The sequence below is a fragment of the Passer montanus genome, unplaced genomic scaffold (genome assembly GCF_014805655.1).
Source record: "Passer montanus isolate IOZ18808 unplaced genomic scaffold, ASM1480565v1 scaffold21, whole genome shotgun sequence".
Classification (NCBI taxonomy): Eukaryota; Metazoa; Chordata; class Aves; order Passeriformes; family Passeridae; genus Passer; species Passer montanus.
The window spans coordinates 11,489,993-11,513,154 of NW_024366703.1; positions in this window are offsets into that span (position 1 = coordinate 11,489,993).

The following is a 23,162-nucleotide window of genomic DNA, read 5'->3' on the forward strand; positions in this document are numbered from 1 at the left end:
AAGTAAAACTTCAAATTAACTTCCTTTTTTTTGCAGTGGGAGGAGGTGAGGCAGAGACCAGAGGCATCTTCCTGATACCTTATGGGCTTTCCTGCACTGCTTTGTGTTCCTGTGCTCTTCTGAGGATTTTGCCAATTCAAAGCTGTGTGGGCAACAGCCACTTGGGATCCCAATTAAGGCTTCTGAATTATGTTCTAATTTTGTTTCAGTGTTGCAAGGGTGGAAATAATTTAGCTTCCTGCAGCACCACTCCAAAGACTCAAAATCCTCAGCCAGAAAGAAGAGAATCAGTACTATCACTCCTACCTTCAAAATGCCCTCTTTAGTTTAAGGAAATTAGTTTTCCTCCATCATTTCCTTGGAACAAATGGCAAAGAAAGGACCAGAAGAGTTTTCCCACTCCCTGCCTTCATACTCATCTATTTCACAGGGTAGAAGTGAACAGATGCAGCTTCTGGCTCACAGCATCTCTGTGGCTTGTCAGGATTGCATTTAGCTGCTGTTCACAACTTCTGGGGCAGTGTGAGAGACACAGACTTCATTTTTCACCAGCTGCTGCGTGTTTTTATAAATAGAACTGGATGGGAAAAACACACTTGCTGCTTTTCAAAGATCTACAGGTTGTTGTAACTCAGTTTTCTACAGCACAATTCACAAATTCAACAGAAATTGCAAAAATGTTTCCAAGTAGACTTGTACTCCATGACCAAACAAACCCCTAATGCACAGCAAGTATACAGACATCACGCAGACAAAATGTGCTGCCTTTCCCCTCACGCTTTCTGCACATCAAAAAACCTGACATAAAATCAAAATGCATTTTTAGAAACCCTATATTTTGTCTTCATAGATGATGTTTTTACGTTTCTCTGCAATCCAAATAGTCACAGAAGCAGTCTTTTGGGGAAGGGCGGTGACTGCCTGTTTTTTAATGACTGTTGTGATCCTTAATACCAAAGGTTCTCAACCACACTTTGCTAAGAGTGACAGCTGAATTCAGTTCATTCTCCTCCTCATTGTAAGCTGGCTTAAGGCAGAAAACTATGTGGACAGACTTTTAAAAAAAAAATTCTGTGCACCGAAAGCATCTTGCATGATTGCCACTGCACATTTAATAAAAATGTGAGCTAAGGCTGCTAATTCTCAGCCATTAGTCCCACAGCAAGTGTGGCACCCACTTCCTTCCCATGGAAAACACAGACCAAAAGAATATCTATGGCACTTTATAAGGGCTTGGATCTAGATTTACAGTTAAAGATGAATGTGTTCTACTCCTTCTGCATAGAAACAGCTTTTAATCCTTTGTTAATCTTGCTTAATATCTCTAGACCTGGCTGTTATTTGTTATTCTTATTAATGTTATATGGATCTAAATATGTGCCAGGTATTAACTCTTCATTAACAGAAGGGAATCAGGCAGAGTTTAACATTAGGTAGGAAGTTCTGTAAGAATGGAAAATACATATGTGCATTCTTAGAACTTCTATGTTTGTAGACTTGAAGGGAATCTAACTTCCCTCTCTGCCGAGTCCTGCTTTTAAAACTCTTTCAAGCTCTTCTGTAAAGACCTGAGATTGCTGATGTTATATAAACCTGGGTAATATTTGCTCATGAAAGAAATTAAAAGCTTAACATTTTTTGTGGAAAACAGCTTCAAGATACCAGCAGCAAACACCTGTTGTGAAAGGGGAATTTTTGAGTTGGATGTTTGGTAAAAATGTCACCACCCACGGAATCATTAATAAACAACACACTTTTCTGCTGGCATAAAGTGTTGTTTATTCAAAGACAGTGGAGGTGAGATAACTCATTGACAAGCAATCGTGTATTTGATGGAAGAGTTACTGAGTTTGAAGAGTTATGTTAGCAATGACAGTCCCCAGCTGGGTCTTGTGGCCCTTTTGTTTTGGGCTCTGTGGAGACTTGTAATTGGAAGGACCTTCCAAGCCTTTCCCTACAAATCTCTGTTGTATCTTTTCATATCTGACAGCATTTATGTCCTATTCCAGTCGCCACTTTTAAATCTTGTTCTTTCATCTTCCTAAGTATTTTCTAGTTTCTGGTGAGCTCTCCTTCTCCTGACTGACAGTGCAGTTGTGTTCTGCTGAAAGCAGCTGGCATGCTGATGGATGTGGAGCTACACAGCACTTAGGGCTAATGAGCTCTCAGCATCCTCTGCTGCAGGTGCTGCACAGGGGAAACACCTCCACTTTGTGAGCTAACTTGAAGAAAATGTAGAGAGTGAATTGCTTCAGGGAAAAGAATCCACTTAAATGTAATGGGGTCTAAAACAGATAGCTCCTTCTGTCTGTAAACTCTCTGATACCATTTCTGCTATTCTGAGATTATGTGGATTTTATTTTTTAATGCTGTTGAAATAAATGGAAAGTGGCAACTGTATTTTTCCCCCATTTTCTCCACACTAGTGAGTCCAGAAGTTCAGATAAGCTGGGAAATACAGTAGGAAATCAATGATTTGTCGTGGAGCACTCCCAGCAGTTTCCTTTCTGTATCCCATCATTCCCCATGATCCTCTGTGAGGATGTACCCATCCCAGAGCTCTCTGCAGCTGCTGGGAGTCCTGCCAGGAGCATGGGCTTCAGGTCACACCAACTTTTGCTGATTTTAGGAGTCTCAATTTCCTCACATCTATGCACAACATTTCACAGAAGGCCCATCATGTCTCTGAACTATTCTCACACACCAGGATATCTTTGAATTATCTTTACCTTAAAGGAAAGGAAAAAAAAAGTCTGGATCACTGTAATGCCACTGTTGCCTAGGAAGAGCATCTTTACCTTAAAGGAAAGGGAAAAAAAAAAAAGTCTGGATCACTGTAATGCCACTGTTGCCTAGGAAGAGCCATTCCTGCAAGACTTTGATTTGAATTACCTGAGCAGAGCATCAACCATTGCAGGTCCCATTTCCTGGCTCTCGGAAGGCAGATGGTGGTAATTTCCAGATTATTTAGGAGGCTTTAGCTCCTAGGTTTATCTACAACTGCAAATAGTAGGATTTGCCTGTATTACTCATGTCTCAGGAGAGGTTTTGAGAGTATTTCATTATTAAGAATTACAGCAATGTTATCCAAGGAATGTGTCTGGGAATAAAAAGTTTTGCATGTAGCTGTGACCAGTGTTTAGAACAATGTCAGCTCTTTACTTGACTGAGCAGTGAAAATAAGAACATGAGAAACATACCTGGATTTTGCCCTCTTGGTAATATGTTAACAGAGATTTTTTCCAGCAAGTGGCAAATGACCATGGCATTCACCATGAAAGCAAGTCTCTGAGTGCCCAAACAAACTTCTTTTCAGAGATGCAAACTCAAGATTGCTTACTCATTGGGTTAACCAAATGTACAATCTGTTCCACAAAGCTGACAAATAACAAGCCTAATTTCTTAACCAAACCATATGAGTTTTAAAAGAAACATCAGTATATTTTTTAATTAGACCAGAAAATAAACTTTAGATTTTCCTGTGCAAAACCATGGCTTCACTTTGCTACAAATCTCTAGGCTTGTGTGGGTCACTTCAGGCAAAGGATGATCTTCCAGCTGTGTAGGAGTAAAATGAGAATTTCTGTTCTGTGGGAGGCTATGGGAACTGCATGGCCTCTGCTTGCTCATAGACTGAATTGTTTCTGGCCTTTTATTGCCTTTGAAGGGCACTGTAAGATGGAGCAGCTCTGACAGCTCAAAGGCAGCACAGGTGAACCAGCCTGACACAAGAAGGAGCAGAATCAGAGGAATATGGCAGCAATCTTCATGCAGCTCCTGTGTAAGGAAAGCTGACTTGTGTGATAAGGATCTGGACTATAAAAAAAGAATCTGGCCCTTTGTTTATGAAGCTTCATGTTGTAACATTGGCACCTTAGATGAAAAGCACTAAACCATCAGATCATTAATACCTTTCACGTTTTGTCAAATCATGGGTGAAAACTCCAAACAGAACTCAGGGCAAAGTTCATTCTGTTGGCAACAGTCCTGGGAAAATGAGCCAGGAGCTTAAACCCAGACTCCAGTGAATTCTGTTTATCTGTATCATTGCCCAAAATGGTCAGAGAAGGAAAACAACAGTGGACACCACAGCAGGTTAAATTCCTCTGCTTTAAGGTCCTTCTGCATTAAATCTGTGTTTCTCCTCTTCCTGGACAGGGAGAAGCTTAAACAGTTGTTGGACATACTATTGTTGTTGGACTAACTTAACCCATTTCCCCCTTTTTCAAGATTTTGTGCTCTCTCTGGAGAGATCAAGATCCCCATTTCATTCAATTTTCTGTTGTTTTTTATGACACAAAAATGCCCAGGAGCATGTACAGAACACCCTTGAAGCTGTTGAAAGCTTGACACAAACTTTAATGCACTCTTGCTATATCCTCTTGCAGCTGCTGTGTGCCCTGCAGGGCTTCTCGCTCCCATCTGCAGGAGATACCTTACCCTGCAGCAGCATGGCATGAATCACAGAGCCCAAATGCCCTGCTGATGTGAAGGGCTGATGTTCTAGGCACACCAGGGAGTTCTTTTGTACTGGCAAGCCACTAGCACTAGAAGTGTGTGTGCAGGAGTGTGCTGCAGAATGGAAGCAGTACCAGAACCAACATCCTTGTGTTCTGTTCCCTGCAAGCACCATGGTAACTCCCAGTGGTGCCCTGCACGGTGCTATAAACAGCCAGGAAGGACTACAACATAATAGATAAGTAGCTATAAATAGTTTTAAGATTTGTCTAAAGGAGGAGACAGTTTTATGTCATTTTAAATTCCATCAAGCCATCTGCACCTGCAAAGAGTTGCTAAACATTCCTTCTACTCAAATATCCAGAATAATAAGTTTCTGTTAGCACTGTGGGGATATTTTTGTGACAAAAAGATTCATGTTCTCTTTTTAAAATCATTTAATAATTAAATTGCTAATACAGATATGGGCTGCTGAGTGTTTAATCTCTCCTTTCCCTGGATTAAGAAGCTGAAGGTTTTTGAATGCCTAGGAGATATTCACTGAGTAGAGAATAAGTAGTGGCACAGCTAAACTAGCCTGTGGGTAGTCCAACTTGCAGATGCCCCTGGAATGACACACTCCAGCAAACTGGGAACATGTTGAGCTGCAGGTTCCACCCAGCCAGAAATCAGCTTTGACCACAACAGCAGCCTCTGAGTGAGACACTCCAGTGCTGCACATTTTTGGGCAGCAACACCCAGCAGAGCTGGGACAGGTGCTGCCAAGGGTTACACACCACAGCCCAAGCTCACACAGACAACCCCTGCTGAAAACACACCCAGGACAAGCAGCTTTTTGGATTTCCAGAGCCCCCAGGTCTAGAAAGGTCTACACAGGGGCTCCTGTCCACTGCTGCTCCTTTGTCAAGTGACACAGGCCACAGGTAACAATATTAGTGTAGCTATGATATTTCATGAAAAATCCTTTGCTAAGATTTTTCTCTTATTCTAGATGAGAAGCCTCAAAACAGAAATGTAAACAATTAACTATCTGATAGCTGTAGAATGTAGCGTGAACATTGTTTACCAACAGGTGCATCTGTGATTAGTGCATGTTGGTTGTTTCTAATTAATGGCCAATCACAGTCAGCTGGCTCAGACTCTCTGGGAGTCAGGAGCCTTTGTTTTTCATTCCATTCCTGTTCTTTCTCGCCTTCTGATGAATCCTTTTGTCTCTATTCTTTTAATATAGTTTTAGTATATCATTTTAATATAATATACATCATAATATAATAAAACAACCTTCTGAAACATAGAGTCAAAATTCCCGTCTCCTCGCACAAAACTTCAACCATATATTAGAAAGGCAGGTGCCAACTGGAAAACAGTAGACTAAGCAAGATGTCCTGGCAGGCCACAGCTGAAGGAGCCCCTCATGATGGGACCCATCAGGAGACCTGCCAGCAAACGTAAACGTTTTGTGAATTTGTCTCAGTTGCATTCAACTGTCCATGAATAACAAACCACAATAAATGGTGAAAGCTAAAATTTTTCCTCTTGGCAACTCCAGCCAGAACATTTGGTTTCCAGCTGGAAATAGGTCTTCATTTAGAAATTTCATTCCCTTTTGTTCAAGAAAATAGGTTTTAGAACATCCTACAATGCTTGAAACAGAAATGAAATGTTTTCTTTACATCAAATTCCAGAAACTTGTGGGGTAGGGAGTTGGAGAGATTTTAATAATTTTTTTAAATAAACAGAACCATCAATCACTGGAAAAGTTCTCTTCCTGGCTTTGCCTCTGAGTTCTGATGGAACTTGGGGTATCTCAGGACATTTACTAAGCCTTTGTTTTTCCATCTTAATTTGGAGTATAGCTATCCCTGCCCGTGTTTGTGTTACACTGACCTCAGTGGGCCCTACTCTAATGAAAACTGCAAGAGTTCCTCTGCTCTCATTCTCTCCTCCTTGACAGCCCCAGTTCCTCAGCCCCACTAAAACCATTGATGAGCCATGGGCAAGGCCTGAGTGAATTCAGAGACCACACATCTCCTGCCTCCTCCCTCCACCCATTTGCTGCTGCCTTCTGCAGAAGAGAAAACTGCTCAAGGGAGAGCAGATAAGTTGAGCTGAAAGGACAAATGGGCTTCCTGAGCTGACCCCTTCTGCTGTCTCCAGAGCACCAAACCACAGCCAAGCCAGCCCTGCCAGGTGGGGCTGGGTCAGCATCATCTCCCCAGCCCACAGCTCTCAAGATAACCAGAGCAATATGAGCCAGGACAGATTGTTCCTCATGACAGCCTCTTAACTTCTGCTACTCTCTGGTGCCAGCAATTCCTTTAGCCAATCCTACTCAAGATTAGCCCTTCCTGTGAATATCAGTACAGTTTTCCCAGTAATCCTCAAGTTTATTTCCTCCTAAGAGTCCTGAGAAAGCTTGTGCTGATGCAATTTATCCTGACTTCACAGAAATCAACAGAGCTCTGACAAATTTTTTTCCAAATCAGGTTCTTCAACCACTTGGCAAGGAGACCCACAGGGTAACCTGAGAGGAGAATTCAGATCTTTGTCCCTGTCTCTGCCTTACTGAGAGGGAAAGTGGAGCCCAGGAGATGAGAGCAGAAGTGCAGCACGTTGTTAACAGGAATGAATGTCACCACAATGCCACCATCATCTGCCCCTGCAATGGATCTGTCTCCGTGGCAAGGAGCTCACAGTCAGCACTGCATTGACTCAGTCTGATTGGCCTCACAGGGCCTCATCTATTTTCTGCTCATTCTGAGTAAAAACAGTGAGGAAGTGGACAGAATACTGCTTTCTTTCATTGGGTGTTTTGGGAAACGTGATTGATGGGCTGGATGGATGGTGTTAGAGCTTGCACTGTCACAATAATTCTTCTTGCCTGATAGTGCAGGGCTGCACATCTCACCAAACCTTGTCAGAGTAACAGTAAATAGCCTTTATAAATTAAAGAAAGAGCAAAACCAAGATTAGTACCAGGAAGGATAGAAATTATTCTTGGAAGTTGTTTCCTTAATATTTGGATGTAATCTACCTTATTCAGGAACATCCATTTGTATGCAGAAGAAAGAAATATGCTTTTGTGCCCTGCAGCAGAGTCCAACAATGAGGTAGTAAGTACTGCTGCCTGATCACACACAAATGGGGTTTTTATCTGTGCCAGCATCAAAATATGGGCAGTCAAATAAAACTACAAGCAGACAAGAAAAAAAAGCTCATACCTGAAAGCCTTTGGTGACTCTTTCCATCCCCTGAGCTTCTAGCCTGCTCTAATGAAGCTTCACTGGAGTTTTGTTTTCAGAGAACATTTATATTCTATTAGGAAAGTGCAAACATCTCTAACAATAGCTTTGTTCCAGGCCACAATTGTGGCCCTAGATGTTAATGCAAGCTATTAAAAGACAAAGTTCAGCCAAAACCCCTTGGGTTCTAGGAGAGCTGTACAATTTGGATGTCAGATTCACTTCCAGTTTCAGAGCTTTGCTATACAGATGATTTCAAACCTCACAATTCCACCAAGAGAGACCAAAGTTGCAGAGGCCACTAAAATGAGAGGGGCTGCAAATTAAACATAGTTAAATGCCAAAATGTCTTGGCAGATAGGAAAAAAACCCACAAATGTAGGAAAAAAATAATTTTGGAGGGACTACAGCAGAGCAGAAATAATTAAACTAACTGCAGAAAAAGGGGAAAACTGAATTACAGGCTGAGTTTCATGTTGTCCCTTTGTAAAAAGGTGAGCAGCAGGTGGGGCTGCCCAGGCTGGAAACTTTGGGTCCTGAGACTGGTGGAGTAGCACTGCTCCAGATGGGGCTGGGAACATCTGAGCTGAAGCATCAGCTGCCACATGGGAAATCCAGAGAGCAGGGAAAATCTTTTGGTTGAAGTTGTAGGGAAGCAGTGCAGCAGATTTCTTGAGGATACCACAGAATCACCACGAAAAGAGATTGTGCAAAACAAGTGGGGAATGGGTGAGAATGGCAAAGGCCAAGCTGCTTCTGTCCTGGAGGAGGGGCAGAGGCCAGAGGGGGCCTCCTCTCCTGCTTTCCATGGTTGCCATGCTGGAATTTGGGCCTGAGTTCTCAGAGCCAAAATGAGTTAAAGCCAATTGCAGCCGCTCAAGCTGTGCAGGATCACGGGTTGTGCAGGAGAACAGGGTGTTTTCCATGTGCTTCCTCAGAGTGTCTTCATCTTAATTCATTGCCCACAGGGCTGCTTCACAGAAAGAGGAAGGCAGCAGTCCAAGGAAAACATCCCTGAGTGACCTTCAGTGCCACCAGTTAATCCCTCTGCTCCAGGGGCCAACTCACTCCAGTGCCAGAGCACTGCCAGTTCACATCAGCAACGAGTTTGGGTTCAGTCATGGCACTGCAGCCAAAAATGCAACAGATGCAACCACTAACTCCACATCTTTTAGGAAATACAGACCTCCATGGGAGAGTTCCTTGCCACTTCCATGAGATTTGCAAGCCTATGAAGTGTCACACTGAGCCACACCTGCAGCCTATCAAGTCAACCAGGCTGTGATTGCTATTTGACTGCCCCTGAGTATCTGCCTCTAAATCCAGTTTCTTGTTTCAGAAAAGCACCTTTGGATGTAGTCCCAGACACTGGCAAGTGGCAAGACTGCAGAAGGGCAAAAAAGGAATCTTGCAGTTGTGAATGGTTTTGCCCAGGTAGAAGTTTGTAGAAGTTTTACAACTTGTACACACAGATTTACAGGAAACAATTGATTCCCTACAGCCATTCTAAAATCAAAGCATCACAACTCTTTCTGAGACTGAATCTCGATGATATTCCACATCTTATTGTTCTTTACAGGGCTAGGAACTAGGGAAAACAGACCATTTTTGTGAAGAATCCTTTCTGTTTGAAAGAGCCTGCATGAATCTTCATTCTGTAGGACTCCATGACACACACAGGAGGGAAACATTTTAAGTACATCCTCCCAGCTTGAGTTCAAAGGAAAGTGAGCTGGACAAGATGTGCCAAAGGGTTTAACATTTACACCATTCCTATAGAGCATTGTTTTGTCCTTCACTGTGTGAGGAGACACCCACATGTGTTTTCCACTTTCATTGTGAAAGCAGGAAATGTTTAATTAAAATCAAGCTTAACCCACTTTTTTTTTTCTTCATGCTGAAGTAACATCAGCTGCTAGGAGGGAGGATCTGTGAGTCCTGGAACACAAATGGCCTCACCCAGGAGAGGGAGGGAGCTGGAGAGATCTGAACAGATCTCCTGGGATGCTGTGGGTGTCCCTGGGGCATGGAAACAGGTTAAGTCATGTACCTGAAGGGGCAGAACCTGTGGTGGGCTGGGGAAATTCAAACCCAGAGAGTTGTACTGGGCCAAACTCTGTTGCATTTATACAAAATTTCAGAAGATAAGGATGTCAAGAAAGTCACCATAAGACAGAATCCACTTGCCTTACACTGTTCTGTCACCCTGGTGGGCTGCAGTGGCTGGGTCAGGAGAGCTGAGGTGAGGATAGCTGCAGGTACTGCACCCCAGCATCCTCCCAAACCCAGCAGCTGAGGGTGGAGGTACCAAATCAGTTAGAGAAACTCAGAGCCATGACTGATTCATATCCTCACTGGATCAGGCCAAAGGAAGGACACTCCATCTGTCTTGATCATAAACACAGATTTTATCGTGTGTCTCCTTCTACTTGCCAAGGTCTGAAAGACTTTTCAGCCCCCTTTCAGTGGCATAAAGTAACACAAATCTTTGTGTTCTGTTCAGTAATGCAGGAAACAGCCCTATGGTCATGAGTGGTTTGGGAGGAAGGTTAAGTCTGCATATTTTTTTCCCAGGGATAACTCCACTTCCAATTACATATCATTAGGTGTCAAGCACAACTTCATTTTGCCATGGAAGATGGTCTCAAGTGCTTTTTGCTATGGCACTTCAAGTGCCAGGAGAGGCACTAGTTCTCTCAGGAAAAAAGAAAAAGTATAATTGTGTAACAGGAACTTTCCATGCAATGATTACAAGTAAAGTCCTTGGAGACAGCCATCAGACCACTTTGGAGAATTCTGTAGCATCAAGGTAGGCTCTAAATATATTCTAAAGAATATAATTATTTCCAGTAACATTTTCACCAGTTCAGATGCTCTTGAAATGGAAGCATTCTTCAAATAATTCAGAGTTTTGGGTCAAATCTCTCTGTGCAATTTTCTTGTAGATGATGAGTGATCCAAGTCAAGCTAGAAGCAAATTAACATTTGCAATTTTAATAAATTTCCCAGCCAGGTGTTAACTTTCTCATTTGCAAGGAAATTTTGAGGCAGCTTGTCAAAGCTGTTAAGTGCTATTTAAAACCCTTTGGGATTGTCCTATTTATCAACATAATCACTGGCATTTTTCTATAATTTAGATGGGGTCTTTAGTGCTTAGAACACCAGCCAGAATACAGTGCTAGCCAGGATCCCATTATCAGAAGACAACCCCTGCCCATGGAAGCATAATCCCTGTCTCAAACACCATATTAAAGTAGGCTAAAATTGCTTCCTCAGTTACCAATGGAGAATCTGAGGATAAGAAATACAAAAGTTACTCAAAAAGTAGGATTCCTTTCTTCCATGAAATTTTAATATCTTGCAGCAAAGGGAAGGCTGAAAGACAATAGATTTACCTAAACATATTGTTGAGTTTATGAATTCAAAGTGGGAAGAGGATGGGAGGAATTATCCTGTCTATCAGTGCTGCAGAGAAGAGGTTTGTCTCCAGCTTTATTTCACTTCTTGTTTTCCCTTCATTCCCCTTTTGGCCCATCCTGACATCACCCATGCTTTAACAGTTTGGCCCCTTCCTCCTGTTTTCCCTAGAGAAAGGGAGGTAAGCAGAAGTTTAAATGAGCTCAGGGCAGAACAAGAGCATAAAGCACTGGGGCTCACAGGGCTGAAGTACAGCAGTGCTGTTTCCTCAGCTTTAGAGCTATAAAATGACAAGCAGCAGCACACAAACTTGTTGTCATGACAATGAGTGGGATAAAAAATGGGGGTTTCTTTGCATGGCTGATGCAGTGAGGGAAAGGTAACCAGGACAGCAATAAACACTTGACAGAGTTCACTGTGTCGAGGAGCAAGGCAGCACAGAGTTTGAAACATAATTAGAGACAAATAATTTGTTATTGATGAGAGGATCCAAACTTTCCTATCTGCATTGAGGGACAGTAGTACAGGGTAAGCTATTCCAGCCTGACCTAACATCTGCAAACTGACTCTTCTGCATGGCTGCAACACCACACTTTACCCATCCAACCAAGAAAGGTGCATGGAGAACCTGTGGATCAAACATATAGTACAGTCTAATGCCTTGAGAATGTAAAAGAGTTGAGAAATTGAGAGATGTAGAAGAAAACATGTTCAAAGTGCTAATAATTGCACATGCCAAGAGTGAGCCACAGCACAGTGCTCTCCATCCACTCAGGCTGGGTGAGTTGAAGGGACAGTGGACAAATCCAACAGTCACAGCTTGAAGACCCTGTGTGCTCATCACTGCAAGGCTGCCTGTTAAAAAAAATCTGAACTCATTCATTTTTTTAAACCTTTTTCCCTGTCACTGTTCAGATCAGTGACATGGGAATGTCATGCCATGCCATGACCTGACAACAGGCTGCCTCAAAATGTGCAGCTCTCTTGCTAAAGGATCCTTTTTTCCTTCTTTGTTGTGTTCATGAATTATTTACCTTTGATCCTCAGGAAGCAGATAATGGTTCACTTCAGACAAAGGACAAACTGATAGTAATAGATCTCTCAGCTCATAGGAGGGTTTTCTTTGTTTTCAAGTCAAAATCCTGTGGCTCAGATCCAGTCAGCTGCCTGAGTTTCTGGATGTGGCCCTTGAGCGAGGTTTTAAAACTCCATCCAGCATTTTTTAATTGATGAAGAGCCATATTTTTGAGCTTCCAAGGAAGACACATCAACAATAAGGAATAATGGAATCCAGCCGGATATATTTAGTGGATAACGGTGTGGATCAGCCCATCCATGGGCCTTCTGCTTACACAAAATAAAATCTCTAGTCTTTTCTGGCCTCAGTGTCATCTCTCTCTTGAAGAAGACTGTCCTTACTATGTTGAATTCCAAAGGCAGGAATAGTCCAAACCTTTCTGCTTCAGCACAACTGATCACATTTGTGTTCTGCTTTGTGATCTGTTCAAGATCTCTGCTCTTCTCTAATGCTGCTCCACAGCCGACTAGATCATACTAGCAGGAAGTTTTTTTTTATATTCCTCCTTCTTCAGCTGCTATGTTCAAGTGTCTTGTGCAAAGCCATTCCTCAGGACATCTCCCATTATGTGCTAAGCACACTCCCTTGCACAGTTCTTCCCCATCCGTGTTCACAGCAATCCTTTCCAGCAGCACACCAGGTTTGTCATCTCTCTCACAGTGCTTATTTTCTTTTCCCTCACAGCTCACCTTAGCCCATTTCCTTCCTGCAATCATCTTCCTGTGAAATTAAGAGAACATGCAGCCAATTAAAATTTCAAAAGCAGGTCCTCCCTTGAAAGCACACCTGCTTTCAAGCCCAGCAGGGCAAACCATTGCTCACCAGCTGGGATTCTTGGGAATGGCTCCTGCTGGGAATCGAGCCCCAGCACCCACAGACAGACCATCTCCATTTCACTGACCAAACCAACAAAAGTGGGAGCTGCCTAGCTAAGAAATTACAGCCTTATTTGCACCCAGGGAAGAAAAACAGCATATAATTTTGTATTGGAGCTACTCTGTGCCATAAGCAGCTCATGGCGCTGGGACTAAAAATATCCAAGTTATTGGCTTCCCACTCATACTGGAGGGACAAATCTTGCACAGAAAAGCTCTATTTCTTCCTATTCTGTCACACATATGAGGAAAATGCCAGGGAAGTTTTTGCTTCTTTTTGCTAAGTATCAGCCTGTTTAGTATATATGCTGTTTTTAAAGGTATCAAAGTTCACACTTCCAGACAACATGCCACTGTTTTTACACAAAATGTTACTGCTTAGAGAAGAAGCCACATAAGGGTTAAATGTCCAAGGCTGGGAGCACATAACCAAGTGGGGATTGTAACTAAGGGGCAACCAGGCTCCCTTCCTGCTCAGTCCCACTGCTGTCTGCACTGCAATGATTTCATTCACCAAAACACAGCCCCGGACAAAGAACGGACTCTGCAAAAACAGCCCCTTATCTGCTCCTGCCTGCCTCTTGTCCAAGTCATGTGTGATTAGTTCAGTGACACAAACACCCCTCTGGAGCCAAGGCAGCTGCAGGAGCAAGCTGTGCTCTGATACAGCTCATGCCTTTACAGCAGTGTGAGAGCAGGAGCTGCTGTCTAGCTGAGCCCGGGAGCTTCGCTGGAAGAAAAACAGTGTTTGATTCTAAGGGATCAAGCAGACCTTTTTGAGATGGCAATCAAAATTAGAAAGTCAGTCCTGATTTCTAACAATAACTGCAGTGAGTATGAAGTAAAGATTGGCTATAGAGAACAAACACAGGGCTGAGAAACGTAATTCCCAGGTGGTGTTTAACCTTTTCTTTAGTTTTAATTTGTTGATGGAAAGCAAAGGGGTTCAAAGTACTTGGGGCTGGGGATGAGGAGTAGGTGGCAATAGAGCAATTGAGTCTCTAAGTGCCATAATTCCAACCACATATCATTTAAGCAATTACCCCTCTGAAAATTAAAACAGTGGGAGCTTCATTTCAAATATACTTCTGCCTTGTGGGTTCTTGGATATCTGCTGTGAAAGCAGCTCTGCAGCTGCCTTTCTGTGAGTGAGGCACTGGTAAGCTTTCTTAATTCAACCCAAATACCATTTTCAATAACATTGATAGGAGATTATTCTACTGGAGATCTTTTGTGCTCTGTCAGCCCTGGTTGAAATTAGACAACAGGAGGAAAGACTTGAGAAGATAGGTTAGAATCATCATCATCATCATCATCATCATCATCCTCATGCTTTGCAGTCATTCCATCAGCATTTATTCCTGCCATGAATGGACCAGGGAAGCATGGCTATAATGTATGCCATGTAACAGACTTTCTGTCATGCTGCAGAAGCTTTCCCAATGCAAGTGTTTTGATTCCAGTTTGAAATATCAATTCCATGATTTTTTTCAGTTTTAGCTCCACAAAGTTCATTGAATACCTTCACCTTTTATTTTCTTGCAGGCTTACAACATGAAAAGCAAAGCAAGCACACCTTAAAAGCTCAAGGGAAAAAAATCAACTAGAAAACAACCAGAAACTAGAAAACAAGCAAAAAACAACCAGAATAAAGAGCATTTAAGAAAGACCTCAGTTTTTCTAAATGTAAAAGCATAAGAGTTTTAGGCCAGTATGATTTTTCTGGGGAGGACACCTTTGCCACAAGACAGTGTTTGGTGTTAAATAACCAAGATCATGACTCAATAATTCCTTAGTTCACAGTAATGAGGTTAGAGATAAACTATTGTTAGTGCTACATCTTCTGACCTGGTAGGACAGTCAGGTTATTATGGTGTTGCTATGGCACCTTTTTCTAGGTTTTTTTACACTACTTCATGGTATTTCTAAAGCATATTTGAAAACTGAGAATAAAACCTCTTTTCCCTCATCTGCCTTTTAGGACTTACACTGCGATATGACCCAGTAGGCAAAATGTTACTCATTATCAATTATTCTGGAAGGAAAATGGTTTACCTGATAAAGCCTTTAGAATAATGTTTATATTTTCAAAGGGCAAATAATTAAACAGTTTGGCACAGTAAACAAATGCTTAACTTTTCTGAAGAACAGAAAATATGTGTAATGTTAAGGTTGTTCAAGCTTTTGTGAAGCAAAGATTCACTGCATCAAAGAAGTTGAAAGGCAATGGTGAAAGCAGAAACTGGAGACCATGACACAGGACCCACAGGGTCTGAGGATGAGCCATAGGCTAAAGGCCAGCCACTGAGGCCCAGATTCATCCCATTTAACTTCAAGCACTTAAATGAATTGGCTAATGTAGGGAGCTGGGCTCCCTCATTAGACAATACAGAGAAAAAAGCTTCTTCAAAGAGCATTGAAGCACAGCCAGAACTCACATTTCTCTTTACTACATGTAAGAGAACTTTAAAATCCAGTGATGCTTCTAACCTGAGACCTCACTTAATTGCATAAAGTTACTTCCCAGCCACCCCAGACTTGAGTCCAGCTGTCTGCTCTGCAGCCCAAATGGCTCTTGCTGTAATGTATGTCCATTCCTTTTTCTCCTGTATCCAATAGAGAACAGTTTATTCCTCTCTTCTTTGCAGGAACAGTTTACACTCTCATTGTGTCCCCTTAGTGATGTCTCTGGAGTAAACAAAGCCAGTTCTTTCAGTCTTTCCACTCCAGCTACAGTGTCAAGGCCTCTGGTTGTTCTCATTGCTTGCTTTTGGGATCCTGCCACTGGGCTCACATATTTCTAAAAGCTGGCACCTAAACGTGGGCACAGGCATTGCCAGTAGGCCAGTGCCAGGTGTTTATTTGCTACTCTATTTTCAGTAGAGCAGAGGGATTGCTTTATGTCTTGCATGTATCTCCTGCTCCTGGTGGCTGTGCAAGCGCAGCCACCGCTCCCCAGAGGCCTTGCAGCATGTCGGGATCATCAGACCTTTTCACTGGGAGAGAAACAAGGGCCCTGCCCCCCTAGCCCTGCTCCCACAAGAATGGCTTTTCATGGGATGGTAACTGCTGCCAAGAGTAATAAGAGCAGGAAATGGGCATAAAAAGGAAAAGACATGTTCATTGCAATCAGAGGCACCAATCCCACCACAAAGGCCACACACCAGTGGAGATGCTGAAGTTGCCTGTAACAATCCCACCTTGCAATGTTCCTTCTGGGCAATGTCATTTCTCCTGTCTGTCCTTTTGAATCCCTTCCTACCTTTCACCTAGTGAGTGTGATTGAGTCTGCAGGAGGGCATTTCTGTACCACAGGCCACATTCAGCCATTCTCCCACCTCACTCAAAATACCAACCCCTCTGTTGGATAACTGCAAATAGCAACTAAGTAAAAAGTTGACAGCAATGCCAACTGCCCAACCCAGTCTCCAAAAATATGTGATTTCAGAAAGAGTTGGATGAGAGGTGCCTAGCACTGGGGAACAGTGAGATGCCCTCATGCCCATGTCAGAAGCCCTCCTGTGTTCCTTCCAGAAGTGCCTCTCATGGGTTGGAGACTCATCCTTTGGGGAACAAAAGCAATGCCACATGATATGGTTTGCAGTGATCCATGGGTTCTGTGGACAATACATGAGGAACAGCAAATACACAAAGACATCAGGAAGGCAAAGGGTTCATAGAGAGCCTGTGGCCTGAAATGTGTTTGCATAAACAATCTCCCTGAATCATTATGAATAATTAACGTGTGAAAAGTCCCAAACTCATTCCTGGACAGTCTGCAGAATAGAAGGATAAATAAATTATAAGGAACAAGGTGTTTGCTGAGTGACAACAGCTAAGCTAACTACAATCTTAGCAGTTTCAGATTGCAAGGCTGCAGTGAGCAGCCTGTGGTTACTGTCAAGAACAGCTTGAACACAGGGGTGCCTCAATAACAGCTTTTCTATTTAAAATAGTCATAATATTCTGTCTATAGGAGACCTTTCAAATGAGGACTGCAAAGTGGTTCACAGCTCTTCAGATTCACAAAAGCCCAGTGAGAGCAAAGAGAGTATTTATTAGATACAATTATGGCTTTGTTACTAATGCATTACAAATTTGTTGGCAGATGCAAGATTTTGCTACTCAGATATGAAGGAGTTATATGCATTAAGTCTAATAGCTAACAGAGAAAACATTAAAAAATGGAAAAAAACGTTAATCTCCTTTTTTTTTTTGTCCAAAAACATTGTATCTAAAAAAACCAGGCATATCAAGAATTTCTTGCAAGTGTCCTTTATGTTACTTGGTCATAAATGAATTTAGCTTGAAGCCATAGTGAGGTATTTGTATATTACTAAATGTCTTGTTGACTGAAGACGATGGGGGAAAGGGAGTTCTGGTTAAACTCACTTCAAAAGTACACTCTTACAATAAAATTTGAGATAAGACTCAATATTAACTTTGCTTCATCAGTCATTGAACAAAACTAGAGAGGAATCTGACAGGAAGGCTCACTGATGAAAGGGTCACTTCATCATATTTTTTCTTTTTTATTTTTTACTTAGTTAAAACTGTATTTTTAGACCATAATTATTTTACTGAAAGATGTAGATATATAGCTTTAAATTCTGACCAGATTTCCAAAAGTACAGGACACATGTTGATCCACTTTACCTCCAGGAAACAGGGGAATGCTGAGCACTTCTTACCATACCTGTATGGTGTCTGTTGCCAAATGCAGACTGAAGCGATATTTCCCAATAGGTGGTACCTAAAAGGGAATTTGCCATCAGAAATGTTGCTTGCAGAGCTGGATTATCATAATTTAATTTGTAATAACAAATTGATAAGCATGCAGGTGAAAAGTGAGGCAATTCATTACCATCTTAAAATGATTTTATGGTAGACTGAATAAATAAAAAAGGTGCATGCCCTGGTCCACAACTACTGAAAACCAAAAGATGCAGAGGTGACAAAAAGCTTAATCCCAAGAATCCAGTTCCACCAAGAAATGGTCAGCAGATGTTATTAGCAGCAGAGGTGTTACTGTAAGCATTGCTTTAAACACTGGGAATGTGTTAAGAAGGAGGCACCACAGGATTCCAGCACTTTTCCTTCCCCACTTGCCAGAGGCTCAGCTGGTCTGCAAGTCAGTCAGGGCAGTGCATTAACTGGTAAGGGGTGAGCTCACCATATGCAAGGTGGGTGCAAATCAACCATTTATTCTGTGATGATTGAAGCCCAGCAGTTTTCACTCTGTGACAGGCATTGACTACATCTGAGGTTGATGTTAAGGAGGTTTAAACATTTTCAGCAGATTCCAGAAGCAGGTATCAATGACATTTATCAAACAGGTATAAAGCAACAGGTTAGGGGAAAAAAAACAACAATGCAGAAATAAAGTTGTTGCAATATATTTTTCCAAGATTATTTTAATATTTGTGTTTTCTTATGCTACTTGATAACAGCCTTGCATGGCTCTGCAAGACCCCCATCTAACACTGATGCATCCTACTATTTCTTCCTCTTTTAGCTAATCCTGTATTTGCACCAAATAAAAGCAGTCACTGAAAAAGCCTGTCACTGAATATTTTAAACTGCCAAAAAGATAGGTTTCAAAATTAAAATTTGCAATTCAGAATCTCTCAAACCTTCTAAAGGCACTCTTAATGCCACAGAAAAAGGAACAACTATTTAACTTTTTCACATCTTGTGACACAATCTCAGCTCTTCAAAGATCTTTCCCATGGCACTGTCCTAAGTTAGCATGAACCACAACTGACTTTTCTTGCTTAAAAAAAATCCAGAATGTATTTTCTCGCAGTGGGAGCCCTAACCCATGTCCCTACAGAATCCAAGGCCTCAGTGCTGCATCTGGAGACACTCAGCCAGCAGCACTGGGCTGACCAGACCCCCAAATCAGCCTCAACCATCACTCACCAGCACAGGCAGCTGGAGCTGACCCTCAGCCACGCTGCTCGAGCCAGTTTTGCCATTCAGAACAGAGATACAGATTTCCCACACATCCAAAAACACTGAATGAGTCTTTTTTTAACATTCCAGGCACTTGTTTATGTGCTCTAGTTATCCATGATGTGAAGGGGAAAGAAATGGTCTGTGAATTCCACATTTCAGCACCCGGCATGTTGCTGGACACCGCAATGCTGCTGCTGTGCTTTTTCATCAAGCCCACACATCAAGATTTGGTTTTGAAGCACCAGGTTTTTCCAGGTAAAATGTGACATGGAGTTTCCCAAAGCTTGCCACTGTCATCCTATGGATGGGTAAGCATCAGGATGGAGAAATAAGGCAACTTTTTGCAGCCAGTATACATAGAAGCAGGAATAGACTAACATGAAACCTCAGAGGACTCAGTCATCACTCCTCTGCTGTCATCTCTGACCACAATCTCTCTGTGTAAACAAAGGCTCTGGCCACTGCAGGGTTTTCTGGCCTGCTGTAAAATGTTTTGCCACCCCTCTCACAGGAATTGTTGATGCTTAAAAAAGAGGCAGCCTTTTCTCATAGTGCCAGCGTCTCTGTACAGGAGTCAGGATGTCAAGAAAGTACAGGCGGATGCAGCCAGGAATACCCAGAAACTTGAGCAATTGCAGTCAGTTGTAATCTGAATTAATGAGCACATAATTATTGGTCCAGATTAATATTAGTCCAGATTGCAAATAAAGTCCATTCTGGGAGAATTGAATGGTGTTAGTCAAACTCAGCCTTCTTCTGAATTTTCACTTTTAACAGCAAAGAAACACAGATTTCAGGAGACAAGAAACATGGCTTGGCTGTTCTTCAGCACTATTTTGCTCAGTGTGTGAAAGAGAGACAGAAAGACATATTGCAATCTCTTTTATCACCTGATGAGAATTAATGAATCAGCATGATTGTAAGACAGTCTCCTGATGACAAAAATGCTCTGAACAATGGCTGGGTTGCTGTGACAGGGTCTTCCAGAGCATCAGGATTTATTTATGTGTGTTCAGATTGGTTTGGAGCTTTTCAAAACATTGATATGCTCAGTCCTGTACATGCTAACCATCAGCCACAACCCTTGAGTGAACAGGAATTAATAAGCATTCACTGCTTTGGACCCCCAAAGTCAAACTCAGGATGTGTTTCCTAAGGTAGCTCACACTTGTACACAGCATCCCCCATGAAATTATGGTGTCACATAATTCCAGCACAGGGCTGGAACTTCTGTTCTTTGATACCTTTGCCTTGTATTTTTCTGATATTGTTCAACTACGTACAGTATTTGGAGCACTGTCACACGTGCTCAGGAGATAATGTCAATGGAATTGTGTGTTGTCACAGGGTAACAGCCTCCTGCTGCTGCTGAAATGCCAAATTGAAGCCGAGGCATTTATGGAAAATAAACGTCAAGTCAAAGCCAAGATGTTTATTTTAAAAGCAAGAGACATGGATCTTGTGGCAATGTTCCATCATGTCTCTATTTCTCTAATAACAAATGTCCAGTGTGAATAGAGCCAAGTGATGATTTCTTCCTGGGGCAGCAGGGAGAGGGTGAAGCCTGATCACTTCACATGAGGATTCTCAGAGTTGTTTCTCACCTACTTTCCTGCAGGTTTTAGTCAACTGTCCAGGTAGCAAACACAAAATGATTTACCAGATGCGTGCTAAGTTTGCTAAGAGATTAGGGAAGACAGCAGGAAGAAAAATGGACAGCAAATGCATTTTTAATTTGCTTTTCAGTAGTTCTTTTTCTCCAGAGAAGGAACGACAACACAAGGCTCACTGAAATCAATGGGAGGATTTCCAGGCTTTTCAGTGGACTTTGATAAATGCCTTAAGAGAACAAATAGCTCATGTTTTTAGAGGGAATTATGTTAATATTAGTGGTCCCTGAATTTGATTCATGAAGGCACAGCTGGACCAAGACTGGGCAAGATCCTTGTCTAAGGGGCATCATGAGACACACAGAGCTCAGAGCAGCCCTGGAGCTTCAGGGATGGCTTACAGCAGCAAGTCAGAGTGGCAACAGCAAATCCACTGCCCTAGCTACAGCTACAATGAAGGAAGGGGTTAGTCCCAGTGTCCAGCACCATTCCCAACCTCCTACCCTACTGCTGGTGCTGCTGGTAGGGACAGAACCCATTCAGCAGGACCTTCCTCTTGCAATCTGTTTTGCATGGAGGGAGGTGCATGAAGACAAGCTGGAAGCTGTGCAAAGCATCTCAAAGGACTGAGTGTGTATAAAAACACCCACATAGCTCACTTCAGCTCCTGAAATGCTGAGGTTTCACAGCTCATGCCAACAGGCTTCCTCAAATGCAATACATTTTGGTTCTCGTCAGATCTACCTGTTGCTCATTAAAAACTGTGATTTGGAGAGGAAGGAGAAACAAACCATTTCAGTGCTTAAGCTCTTCTCTTGACCTAACAGAACATCCTTAAATAATATGCAAGTGAATGGAAATATTTAAATCATGTTAAAGAGCTGTCTGAAATTAAAAAAAAAAAAAGGAAATTAGGAGAAGAAGATTTGCAAAAGGTAATGCTCTGAAAGGGGTTAAGCCCACAGTGAATTCTTGGCTGCTCTGTACTGCAAGGGCCAGAGGGATGTTCTGTACAGAATTCGTAAACTTGCTTATTTTTTCCTTTGGAGATGCATTGTTTCCCAAAGACATTCTGGCTCCAGCTCTGATCTGACATTCCAGATTGACGCGTGTGGAACCAACAAAGACACAGAGAAGCAACACACAATTATGTGTCTTCTGCTTTATTGCATACTTGTTAATAATTTCCTTTAGTCCTCCAGCCTTTAAGCTTATCTTCTCTTACGGTAGGAAGAGACCTCCTGCTGGAGATCTGATAGGATAGCTTGATAGGCAAAGAGCTGGCATTTTATTAGTTTATGGTATTTATTAACTGTGTAAAGATATTACAACAATAATGGATCTGGACAGATGACAGATGGATGGTGCTCCAGGAATAGCAAGCAAAACAGCTGCAGGGTATCCCCACCACTGCTTCAGTGTCATCTTGGGAAAAATATGTAAGATTTTATCAGATTTTTTTCTGGCTGATTTTATGCTAAAATGGATTGTACACATTCACAAAATTCATCCAAGCAACTCATCTGTGAAGGTTTTGGTGCAATGATGCACCATGGGCCTCGTACTTACTTTAAGTGCTCCAGCTAAATGTAGAAAAGAAAAAATCATTTCTATCCCACAGTTCCACTAACCTGGTTTCATATTATTACTTTTTTTTTTTTAGATCAGAATTACAGATACCAGACCTGAGCAAATACTCCTGGAAACAACCCTTCTGCTTTTCATTTGGCATAAGGTCTCTCTCTGTTCTTGAAGATGTCATGCCTCCTTCCCTTCCCACTAAAGAGGGTCATGCTTTGGTCCAGCAGATGACGAGCAGCAAAGCAAAGTCCATGGGAACATGAGGGAATGGTTTGCCAAGCAGCAGGTCCACGCTGGTGTGTGGCCTTTAGTCAGGGTTAAATAAACAGTGTGTAAATAAATAAATAATTTTTTTCCCAGGTTGCGACCTTGTAAATCAAGCCTAAGCCTAGAAGGGATTTTTATGGGCCAGCTGGAACAGCAGAGCAGTCTTAGCAGAATAAATATATAGGGGGAAGAAAATAACTGTGACTTCCAGTTGCTCCCAGAGTGCTGTGGGGAACATTTGGTGCTGCTGTAAAGGCATGCCAATGATTTAAAAGGCAGGAGAGAGGGGACATTGTTCTCATTTACTCAGTGGTTGCTCCACATTATTTTAAGAAGTTTAAAACAGTAAAATGCAGTAAAATGCAGTCTTACAGCTTCAGAGCAGTACAGAGAGCCAAGCAGGTAGATGGAAATATAACCAAATAAGTTCCTAGCAGGCGGTTTCACAGAAGGGAATGGGACCTGGGCAGGGCTTTGCTCAGCTGGTTATCTGGGCATTGCATTCTCCTGATGTTTCACGTACTTTAGTGTTCATTACCAAACAGGCACTAACAGCGTTAATACTTAGAGCAGTCCCTAGATTTCGTGGCTTTGACCAGACTGTGTAAAAGCTACTGCAGGCATTTTTAAAAGTCCAGAAACACAGCAGAGAAAAAAAGGGAGCTGGGGTTCCCAC